This window comes from Ambystoma mexicanum, chromosome 3p, assembly GCF_040938575.1.
Source record: "Ambystoma mexicanum isolate Mex_15411 chromosome 3p, UKY_AmexF1_1, whole genome shotgun sequence".
Taxonomy (NCBI): Eukaryota; Metazoa; Chordata; class Amphibia; order Caudata; family Ambystomatidae; genus Ambystoma; species Ambystoma mexicanum.
The window spans coordinates 201,773,821-201,786,921 of NC_090925.1; positions in this window are offsets into that span (position 1 = coordinate 201,773,821).

Sequence of the window (13,101 nt, forward strand, 5' to 3'; positions counted from 1 at the left end):
CTCCTCCAGGTCATTTTTTTCGGATCAGGCGGCAATACCATGGGAAGGCAGACCTGACTGACTAAAAAGTCCCTATTTCATAGAGCAGTTAAGACCCTTTCTCTAGGCTTCTGCATCCACTGCTTCCTTCATGCCAAAATGTATTTTAACACGGTCGAGTGGGGCTTCCTTCTTCCATGTCCCTACTCAAGAATTTGGGTGATTGGGTATTTCTCATGAGGGATCCATTTGGCCTGCCCACTCTTTCTATTGCTCTTTGCCAAATAATGGAGCCCTTTGCCTGGCGGGTTGGAGCTAACAATCATATCCATGGTACACATTTCCGTGGGCTGGAGTATATGCTTGCAATGTTTGCTGCTGATATGTTGGCTAGAATCTCTCCTCCTGTCCGAGTATGAAACCCTAAGTCTTCAGCAAAGCTCCCACAATTCAAAGTACACTTTCTGAAATCATGAATCTTTAAATGCAGATGAATTGGAGGCAGCTCGAGGGAACCATACATTAAAATGAGTGAAGCGAAATGTGAGTGATCTGGGGGCAGGGGGAACCTGTCTCTGGATACAGCGGTCTTCTACAAATTCAATTTCCCTGGGCTTCTGAAGAAAGACCTGTTGAAATGGTGCCGCCGTTCTCTCTCCTGGTGTGTTTATACATATATTTCTGATGTTTGTTAATCTGCTTAGAATCACATGCTGTGCATAGGTTCGACATCCAGTGGTCACTGCGGAGTATTGCATTTTGTTTTTCGTAGTCGAAAAGGGGACGTCGACAAGGCGTGTCTGTAACACTATCCCTATAGTGACGTGCGTTGTACCCACACTCCCTCACGTGTTGAGGTCCCTCAGATTGTTTTTTTCCGCTCAGTTACTGGTCGCCTTTATGCGGAGCTCCTCGAGAGACATTGCCAAATCATTCCTTCGACCTTTGGTCGTTTATTATTAATATTAATAACATAGATCCCTCCCGCGACGCAGAGCTGTTTCTCCGCCGAGCAAGATCTTCGATGGAAGGACGAGTGGAGGAGATCCTTCGGCACTGCCGAACACGTGGCCTGGCCTCGCCGGCCTTACACAGTAGGGAGAGTGGGGTTGTGTGGTCTTTCTTTTCTCTTTGAGAATGCCTTTCTCTTCCCCTCCCTCTCGTCCAAGGTCATAATCACACTTCTGGCCCTCAGCTATGGGGAGGATGCCCTTTAGGTTTTGCCCGCTTTGCAAGGGTTAATTTACCTGGAAAGACGAGCACAAACGGTGCAACCGTTGCTTGCCCCTCGATCACAAGGAGGACAGCTGTGCGGCCTGTAAGTTACTGAAGCCCAAAACGTTAAGGCAGCCTACGCCATGTCTAGGTCTGACTCCTCGCCCGCTGCTGCCGAATGTGATGAGGACAGTGATTACACGGCCCCCGTAGCGGAGGTTGTAGACCTCTCAAAGGAGCGTTCACGCTCCTCGTCCGTCCCCGACAAGCCCGGCTCACGCCCAGCCTATGGGGATGAACACCCCGGCGACAAGGACGCGCACAAAAACACATACCCCCCGGCACGCATTTGTCGAAGACGAAGGCAGCCATAGCGCCAACGGGTGGGTCGGGTCCACCGGCGTCTTCTGCCGACTGTAAGGGTCGTCAGCCCTCCCCGCCTCCGCAACAGGTGTGCGGGCATTCTAAAGATAAGGGCGCTAACACCAAATCCTCCGGCGACGCGCCTCGTAAGAGTGCTCATGTTGCCAGTAAAGACTCGACGTTACCTAGCGGGACGGCGACCGATCCCTCGGCAGAGAGAATGATCGCCGAAAGCCTCGCGCGTATATCCACTAAAGACGGCCAGAGACGGACGGTGCCGAAAACCGCGCACAAGGCCAAAGAAACGCTGAAGGCGCAGGAAAACAGGTCAGGACAGCTCCCGCCGTCGACGGAAAGCCCAAGCCTGCGAGAAGGCTTCTCAGAAGGCAAAGGTTCGCTTTCTTCGACGTTATGGGACAGAACCAGGCAACTACAGGGAGAAGAAAATCCTTTTTCATTTCCAGACTGCTCTGGCCTACCTCAGTGGACCTTAGAGAAGTTCCAGTCCTGTATGGATAAAATAGACCGGTTCATGGCCATCCCAGAAAATAGGGCACCCAAGAGACCAAGGGAGGCACCCCAGGAGAGTCCAAGGGTTAAATACCCAAGGTTCTATAACCCCATACAGGAAGACATGGACTCTTACGACCTCACTGTGGAGGACACTCACTTCCAGCAGGAAGATGAGTTCATTAATGATGAAGACCAACAAGAAGAAGGGTTTCATGAGGACACTATAGTGGAGGGGTACGAGGAGGACACAGGCGAGGGTGACCCAAATCCCTGGCAGTCACCAGCTAGGTCTACAGACACAGTAGTCCTCAGGTCTACTGAAACTACACCAGTCAGGAACCCTTCGCCTGTTGATCAGCCCACCTTCAATGCGCTACTGAAGAAGGCACCAGCACATTTCGAACTCGAAATTGGGGAGGTCACCCCAGATACTGACTTCGTGGAAAGGATTATCAAGGAAAAACCTCCCACTAGCCAAACAATTCCCATCCTCGCCTCAGTTAAAAGACGTATTACCACCTCACTGTCCACTCCGGCACTGGTGAGAGGGGTCAATCCGAGAATTGAGAAATTGTTCTCGCCCTCTGTCAGACCCACTATATATTAGGGGTCATTCAATCCCGGACTCCTTAGTGGTGACTAACACTAGGAAGAGGGCTGGGGTCCCACTGTCTACCAGTGAGGCACCCTCAGATGAAGAGGGGAAGAAGCTTTATGCCCTGGCCAAGAGAATCGCCACCTCTGCAGCATTCTCAACTAGAATTGCCAATAATACATTATTGGCAAGCTACGCTGATGCTCAATGGGGAAAGCTTAAGCAGGACATCGAAGAGGCCCCTGAACCCCTAAAAACTCAATTATTGGCTACAATTAATTAAGGCTCTCTGGTGAACCAAAGCATCGTTAAGAATACCCTCGATGCAGCAGAGACGGCTGGCTGTACTTTGGTACAGGGAATTTTGCTGAAGCGTCACGTCTGGCTTTGCAATTCTGGGTTTAAGGCAGAAACGCAAGCGTCCCTCATTAATAAGCCCATTGAAGAGTCTAACCTCTTTGGAAAGGCAGTTGACGACGATCTGGAGAATGTGAAAAAAGAATTTGACACCATAAAGACCTTGGACCAAATCTCAAAGCCCCCTAACAGGCGGGGATTTGGTAACCAGCGCTTTTTTCGTGGCCAACGCCAGCAACAAAATCAGCAACAGTATTCTGCCAACAACTACCAAGGTAACAGTGGTCAGTACAATCAGAGAGGTCAACGCTGTGGCAAGGGGAGAGGCCGGGGTTCTGCCCCTAGAGGCTCCCAAGCCACCAACAACACCAAGGGACGCGAAGATTCGGGTCCCCTCCCATGCATCGCCGGTCGGGGGCCAGTTAACATCCTTTCTTCCAGCATGGGAGGGAATAACATCAGACAGCTGGGTACTATCCACCGTAGCCCGCGGCTACTGTATAGAGTTCAACAGTTCCCCAACATACAGACCCCCGAGGGGACGACGCATGACACCAGAACACCTCGCCATCCTTCACCAAGAAGTGGATCAGCTACTGGAAAAAGGAGCTTTAGAGGTCGTGCCTCTATCTGAGGTAATGGAAGGTATTTATTCAGTGTACTTCCTTGTACCCAAAAAGGATCTAACCATGCGCCCTGTATTAGATCTGCACCCAGCGAACAAGTTTGTCAAACCCCAAAAGTTTCGTATGGTGACCTTACAGGAAGTGATCCCACTGCTATCACAGGGAGATTACATGACAACACTGGACATGAAAGATGCATACTTTCATATTTTAATGTTGCCAGTGCACAGAAAATACCTCAGCTTCATGATAGAGGGCAAACGCTACCAGTTCAGAGTGCTACCCTTCGGCATAGCATCTGCACCAAGGGTATTCACGAAAGTACTGGCAGTGGCCCACCTGCGCAGGTTATCCATCCCAGTATACCCTTACCTCGACGACTGGCTCATAACAGGGGATTCTTACGAGACATGCTTCTCAAACACCCAAGAGACTGTAGACCTTTTGTTCCAACTGGGCTTCTCCATCAACGAGAAGAAGTCCAGCTTAGACCCCAGCCAAGTCAAACAATTCCTAGGGGCTCTAATTCCAACAAAGGATGGCCTTGTCTTCCACTCCAACGAGAGGTTCCAAAACATGCTGTTTCAGATCCCCCAATATGTGGCAGGTTGAGAGGTGACGGTGCGCAAAGCGATGCGCTTGCTAGGAATGATGGTGTCGTGTATTTATTTGGTACCTCACGCGCGCCTGCGCCCAATGCAAGAGTGGCTCAACAGCCAGTGGTGTCAGGCCAGCGGACAATGGGACGATCTAGTGGTGGTCTCGCAGGCCTTGGTTCTCTCGCTACGGTGGTGGACAAAGGAAAACCTGGTAATAGGGAAACCTTTTGCCACACCCGCAGTGGAAGCCACTCTAACCACAGACTCATCCCTCAGAGGATGGGGGGGGCTCACCTATCCCATCAGACTGCTCACGGAGTGTGGACTCCGAGCGTAGCATCCAAGCACATAAACCTACTGGAGCTACTGGCAGTGTTTAAAGCACTAAAAGCGTTCCAAGAACACCTACAGGGGAAGACAGTGGTGGTCCTTACGGACAGCACCACAGCCATGTGCTACATCAACAAGCAGGGGGGCACCCACTCTCCAGGACTGTCCCAGAATATATGGAAGTGGGCTCTCGGACACATGTTCCTACTGTCACGACATGTACCAGGGAACTCAATCTGCTAGCAGACGAACTCAGCAGAGACTTCCCTCTGCCCTCAGAGTACGAATGGCGGTTGCAAGAAGACATCGTTTTCGACGTCTTCACACAATGGGGATTCCCAGAAATAGACCTGTTTGCAACTCTTGAGAACTCACAATGCCAAAGTTACGCCTCCAGATACCCCCAGAACCAGTCCAAGGGGAACGGTCTGTCGATTCCATGGTCAGGGAGATTTGTTTACGCTTTTCCCCCCCGACTCCCCTTCTCAACAAGATTGTGCACAAGATGCACCAGGAACAAGTCACCATGATACTAGTGGCCCCTATGTGGGCCCGGCAGCCATGGTTCGCTCGCTTGATGGAGATGTCCTCATCTCCCCCAGTGAAACTTCCCTGCCCGTACAACATGCTGTCACAGGACAAGGGCAGGACACTGCATCCAAGCCCTCAGAACATGAACTTAGCAGCCTGGCTCCTGAGATCATAGAGTTTGGACATCTAGAACTCCCGCAGAGATGCATGGACATCCTCAGGGAAGCTAGAAAGCCTAACACTCGTCACTGCTATTCTAGTAAGTGGAAAAGATTTGTCATCTGGTGTAGAGGGAAAAGCATCAACCCGGTTGATTGCTCACCTACACAAATTGTTCTGTACCTGACCCACCTATTGGACTCAGGTCTGGTGTTCAATTCTATTAAAGTCCACCTAGCGGCACTTTCTGCATACACCACTTCCCAACTTAAGTGTCGTGGTGGAAAATCCCAGTCATCAAAGCCTTCATGGAGGGGGTAAAGGGAATACACCCTCCGATAGCTAACCCAGCTCCCGGATGGGACCTAAATGTGGTACTTACCAGACTCATGGGCTCGCCCTTTGAACCCATGCACAAGGCAACTCTTAAGCACCTCACTCTTAAGACTGCTTTCCTAATAGCTATCACCTCCATTAGGAGGGTAAGTGAACTACAGGCTCTTTCAGTTCTAGACCCCTTCGTAACAGTTCACAAAGACAAGGTGGTTCTACGCACACACCCAAGGTTTGCACCGAAATTCATCTCGAAATTCCATGTGAACCAGTCAATAGAACTACCAACGTTTTTTCAAAACCCTTCCAATCTGGGAGAAAAAAGTCTGCATACACTCGATGTGCGCAGAGCTGTCATGTTTTACATGGAAAGAACCAGACCACTGAGAAAGACTAATCAGTTCTTTGTCTCGGTGGCAGCAGGAAGAGAAGGAGATGCAGTTTCAAAGTCCACTACATCTAGATGGATTGTTCAATGAATCACTCTCTGTTTCTCTCTTGCTAAGAGAGAATTACCCTTCAAGCCAAGAGCACATTCTACTCGAGGCATGGGGGCATCCATAGCTTTCATTGCAAATGTTCCCCTTGAGTCCATCTGCAAGGCGGCAACCTGGAGTTCGGTGCACACCTTTACAAAACACTACTGTTTAGACGCACACTCTAGATCTGACTCCCAGGTGGGACAGGCAGTATTAAGACATCTTTTCTCTACTGTTCCTTCTCATAACCCACCGCCAACTCCGGGTACTGCTCGCTAGTATATGCACAGCATGTGATTCTAAGCAGATTAACAAACATCAGAAGACAATGCATTACTTACTGTAAAAGCATTTCTGATGGTTGTATCTGCTTAGATTCACATGCGCCCACCCTTCCTCCCTGCTTGGATGGAAGGAACATAGACCTCTTTCTACAGCTCTCTCTCTTTTCTGTACTCACTCACGTATAGAAGGCTCCCTCAGGGCAGAAAAAATACAGAGGGACCTCGACGCGTGAGGGATTGTGGGTACAACGCACGTCACTATAGGGATAGTGTTACATACACGCCTTGTCGACGTCCCCTTTTCGACTACGAAAAACAAAATGCAATACTCTGCAGTGACCACTGGATGTCGGACCTATGCACAGCATGTGAATCTAAGCAGATACAACCATCAGAAATGCTTTTACGGTAAGTAATGCATTGTCATTCAATAACAAAACATTGTTAAAGGGATGTTATGGTTAAGTTGCACTAGCAAAAACCTATGCAATTCAGTGGCAAAATGTTGTTACAGGGACGTTATGGTTACAGGTAACTAACTACGTGGGTGGCTCTGCAAACCTACCAATGCATGGCTAAAGCACGCCTGACTGTACGACGCCCACTGGTAAACAAGGAACAGCAACCTGCAGTGTAATGTGGGTGTGTTAAAACTCACATTAATTTGATTGCTGTGCTGCTTGCCTTTCCGTTACCCGTTATACAGACACATTGTGTCTGCACTGAGCAGTGTCACAGAAAGTGTAAAGAGTTTGCCTGCGGGTTGTACAGTTGAAGAAAACATGTAACTGCAGGTGGAACAGGTTGTAGTCAGTCTGCAAAATGGCAAAGCTGGTGCAGCTTGGTCACGCACATACTAGTGGATGTAAAGGCAAGTAAGCAAACCGTGCAATATGCAGAGCGCAAACAATCTTAGCGGTGCTTAGAAAAGTACTGTGCCTGCATGGATTGCAAAGAATAAATGCCTTCCTCCTCCATGGAATGAAGCTGTGTTTCGCGGCGTTGTAAATAGACTTGTATTCCAGAATGTATGCAACTCTGTGAATTCTACTCCTAAGACTAATGGCGTCGCATGAAGTGTTTGTACGGCATGTAACGACAACTGAAATGAAAGCACAAGGGACCAGTGGGCAGTTCACCGCCCTTTCAACAGTATGTAGGGTAATTGTATGTACAGCATTTGCCACATCTGCTGTGGGCAACAAAAGGGGCACTCCTGTAGGGCAGCGGAGCTCCAAAACATCCTTGCAGACCATATGCTGCGCTACAGACTCTTACCCGACAAAGGGCATTGTATTATGCATGTACTGCAACGCGCTACTCTACAGAGGGAAGGTACTTGGAAGTGCGTCGGAAGGGTGTGACCGGGAGCATAACAATGACTGGTGCCTATGTAGGTGAGCGCCACCAATAATTCCTTCTCTTGTCCACTATGGTATCCATGCAGGTGCTTCCCCTTCTGTACTGAGCCCTTCCTGCCATTCCTTCTGGGGCGTGCATCAGAAGACCATAATAAATGGAAATGAACTGGGAAAGGAAAAAAGGGAAATAAAAAAAAGCACCTTTCAGAGATGAACAATAGAATTGCCAATGAACGGATGCAGGGCGGGAGGCGTGGCACTGTGTAAAACACTGTAGTTAAATCGGTTGGAAAGTGAGTCGCTGTAGAAAGTAGTTTCTTTACGTGTCAGTGTGCAACACATACAACATTCTTTCCACTACTTTCAAGAAGGGCACCATGGCAATTTGCATGGGGTGTGCATAAATCGGGATGGCAGGCATAGTAAGATGAATGTTATAGCTGGGGGAAAACTGTTCGTGCTGTGAAACGTCATTTTCCCATGTGTGAAGTATGCCATTGGCACATGTCACATTGGTGTCTGCGTAATGCGATAGAAAGTTATTCAAACGAGCCAAAACAAACGCATGACCTGGGCAAGTGCCACCTTCATCGCAAATGACACTGAAACGCCTGTAACCTGCTGTGCGATTTTCCCTCCACAAAGAAAAACAATGTTGGCATGATTGTGTGCCACCAAAGTGTCGCACAGACAAACCAAAATCAGTGACTTCATTATAGGTGCTCCATAGCACTACACATCCACATGATAGATTCCAAAATGAGCAGCCACTGCACAGTGTTTTCCATTCACTTTCAGTCAATGTATTTCGAACTCCCATAGAACCTGCACGCTGTGGCTCCTGAAACACACAGCCATAACTGCACCCTCTGCATTTCTGTCCACAAATACACAGTGTACCACAGTCTGTGCGTACACACCACACCCAGAAACCTTATTGACCAATCCCGTAGCCTCTACAGGCCCATTTCTATGATCTGCAAAAGGGGCGTATCTAACACGTGCCACCCTGCAACTATCGCGTTATCCGTGGACCTTTCGTGCTGTGCACATGCAGGAGTGGGGGAATAACTTTCAACCAGGGTAGGGGACATTGTTAGTTGTGGCGGCTCTTAGAACATTTTTTGTTAAGGTTCTTCCATAGAAACACCTTTTTGTGTGTTTTTTTTAATAAATATTTCTGTGTTTTCTACGTCAGCTCACATTCTTACAATAGGGTCTTCACTGCAGCCTGTAGATTGTGAAAGAAAATGTCATATCCACTGGTCGACAAAGACCTGCCATTTCCTTTGAATAAGTGTATATATCGAGAACAAATGTTATCATTCTCACAGGAGAACATCCCAGCAGCACTCAAGAAGTCACACGTGCTTCTGTTGATGAGACCCCTTCCGACCTCTGGCTGGCGGCAGGAATCATTGGAATAGTTTCACACTATTCTCGGGGGTATACATGAGAAAATAACCTTGGCAGTTGGAAAAATGTGCTGCACTGCTTTCATCATCTTAAGTTGACTGTACACATGGGAACAAGGCATGGAACCCAAAAAGAAGGCTCCAAAGTGCACAACCACAACATGTACAGGTCCAGAAGTGGCCATGCATTGACATTCTACAAGCACTCGGCGGAAACAGCACGCTTCTACACTGCGCCACAAAGCCTCCACTCCCTCCAAACTGAAATTGCCAAAAAAGCCTTCTTGGAGGGCATATGCGACCAGATCTTCCACAAAGGCATCACCCACCACAAACACTGTGCGTCCTGCCATGTTTGCCAGCCGCACTACACAAAGTAATGGAAGAAATGATTGCTGCCCTTTCCTGTGACGTACACCCTGAGCACCTGATTGGCCAAAGGCCATAGTCCCATTTCCATTGGCCAGCATGGTGAGAAGCGCAGAATGTGGCACGTGCCTTTCCCCAAGTACCGTGGGAGCCACGCCTCAGTAAAGCTGGAGAAGTCCGTCCTATTGGCACGCATTCCTGTGACGCACACCCTGAGCACCTGATGGAACAATCCCTACAGTCCCATTTCCATAGGCCAACATGGTGAGAAGCGCCCAATGTGGTATGCGCGGTTCCCCAAGTACGGCGAGGGCTGGGCCCGAGTGAAGCGGGAGTCCTCCTTCCTATTGGCCGCACACCCTAACCGCCTGATTGGACAATCTCCACAGTCCCATTTCCGTGACCGCCACCAGCACAATTCCTGGATGTGGCTTTCGTGCTGCGTGCGGGCCTGGGGGAATAACTTGCATCCAGCGTCAGGGGAGTTTGTGCTAAGAGGCATCTTTTTTTTAGATGCTTCTACAAAAACACCTTTTTTTGGTTTTTATTTGCTTTTGTGTTTTCTTGTGCTCACATTAGTACAGTAAACTGTTCACTGCATCCTGTAGATGGGCAAACAAAACTGCATTGCCAATGGGTGACAACAAAATGGCATTTTTTTTGGAAGAACTCTGCATTTCCACAACTAATGAGATCATTTTTGCTGAAGAACCTTCCACGACTGGACAAAAGAAGTATATATGCTTCTGTTGATGAGACACCTTCCTGCTTCTGGCTTGGAACAACACCCATGAGCAGCGGCCCTTACTCTTCTTGGTATTATGGATGAGAAAAGCACCTTGGCGGTGGGCAAATGCATCTTCACGACATCCAGCAATCTCCTCAGTCTACGAAACAAATCTAAGCAAGCCAGGTAACCCATATGCATGCCGTTGTAGTGGATAACGATAACATCTACTGCTGCAAAAGTGGCTAGGTCTTTGCAAAGTGCATGCATATTGACGAAATTGCACTCATACACAGCGTTCCACAGCGTCCACTCCTTCCAAACCAAAATTGCAGTCTGTGTCTTTCCAGGTCATAGGTGTGCAGATCTATGACAAAGGGATCACCTACAGTCAACACAATGCGTTTCACCATGTCAGCCACCTTCAGTACACAGAGTATAAGTACAACAGTTTCATGGCTCCTTCCTCTTAACCACACCCACAGGGCCTGATTGGCTAATCCCCACAGTGCCATGTCAATTGGGCAACATGGTGCGAAGGGCAGTTTCTGGCACGTGTGACTCCCAAAGTACTGCGAGGGCCGCACCCCTGTAAAGCTGGAGCAGCCCTTCTGCTCTTTGCACATCTCTCTGCAGCACTATCTCATAGGGTTAGGCATAAATAGGCTCACACGCATCCACAAATTGCATCGAAGCCGCCATCTTCCAATTTACAGTACAAGTGTCGTGCCATTCCAAAGTGCGTCCACTAGAAAGTTCAGTAAAAGTATGCATGATTTCTCATTTGGCATACATCCACATAGCCACCCAGGATGTGGCACGTGTAATCCTGAAAGTACCGCAGAATCCGCTATCTTTTCGTGATAGGTAGGTGTCTTGGGGGTGGCGGGGTAAGCAATATCAAGCTGGGTAGGGCATTGGGTCTTCCATTGTAGATGTATAAAGTTTTTTTTTTAACGTATGTGCGTGCAAGCAACTCTTCTCACATTTTTACCACATTCTGGTCCATGCTTCTTGCACAGTGTAAAAGAAAATGGCATTGCCAATGGCGCTCACATAAATGCCATTTCTACGGAACCACTGCATATTTTGCGACCTCATGATCTCATAGTGGGTGGAGAACATGCCAGCAGTCTGCATAAATTCACGCATAAATCTGTTTATAATGCATCGTCTGACCGCTGGTTGGGGACTAATTAAACCATCATGGGCCCATACTCCTCTTGGTGTTATGCATGAGAAAACGACCTTGGCAGTAGGAAAAATTTGCATCACTGCATTCAGCAACCCCTTCAGGTGCGGGATTAAACGTCCACCCGACATGTAACCCAAATGTAGACTAATTCAAACAATTAGGTGAAACTCAAACAACGAGGACCCCTCAACAAGGTCTATTGCGCAGACCTACTGCTTTCCACTGTCTGGGGACACCACGACAATGTTATATTGTATATAAGGAAAACATTTATAGAAATCTGATAGTGTCACACAATAGCTAGTTTACAGACCCATACATATTTCCAAATGGTAGATATGTCAAGTACAAAAATTATTTTGAAAATATACAATTTCATACAAAGGAAATGTTTTAAATACACAGAATTCACAACCCTAAAACCAGGTTATAAAAGACGATTACACAAAACATATAAATGCATAATACAAAAAACACACATTGCACATTAGATTGAAAAATGACAACAACAATAAACATAAAAAATCATTAAAAATAATTTGTTGTGTTCTATATATGACCCAACATGTTTCTGTCCAGTGACTCATTGATGTCTGACATTCATCAGGGGTAGCTCTTCTCAAAATTAGTAAAAAAACTGTCCACTTTAGTTCTGGTAGGGGTAGGTCTTAATAGAGATTGTTTTCAGAAATCTTAAGGTAAACATGTTCCAAGGCTCCATCAATGGAATATGCAAAATAGAATCCCTTCCAATCGGATTTCAACAGAGTAATGTACTCCCTTTCCATGGGTATAGGGTGAATACACTCCTAAAGTGCACCCAATCTAGTGTACTTCAACCACAAATCGCCTCCTTACGTACACCCATCTTCTTGTACAGCCTTGGGTCTACACCGCAGTATTTTCCTCCTTGCCCAATCAATCGGCAAAATTCAGGTAAACGTATCCACAAATGTAACCATCCGACTAAAAAAAAAAAAATAATAATAATAATAGGGTTGTGAATTCTGTGTATTTAAAACATTTTCTAAATAAAAAATGTATATTTTGTACTTGACATATCTACCGTTTGGAAATATGCATGGGACTATAAACTAGCTATTGTGTGACACTATCAGATTTCTATAAATATAAAAACCAGTCTGTTTTTCTTATATACAATATACCCAAATGTAGACTTCCATAGTGCACCACGACAAAGTCTACGTTCGTGACGGGTGCCGCATATCTGCAAAGGCGAACCATCCCGCCGAAACTGCAGTCACCCTGACAGCCCCAGAAAGTGTCCACTCCTTCCAACCCGAAATTACCAGCGACGCCTCTTTACACACAACACCTGTGCAGATGGCGCACAAAGGTATCACCGACGATAAGCACTGTGCGTCTCTACTTCTCGACCAACCTCACGACACAGTATTGGGATGAAATGGTAATGCCCCTTCCTGTCAACCACACCCTAAACACCTAATTGCCTATTTCCCACAATTCAATTTCCATGTCCACCATGCTCATAATGGCAGAATGTGGCACGTGCGCTTTCCCATCTACAGTGACGGCCACGGCCCAGTAAAGCACACACAGTACTTCTTCCCTTTCCACAGGCACTTTTGGAGCACTCCCCTATTGGGTGCTGTCAAATTTTCAAACACTCATGCAGCAATCACATACAAA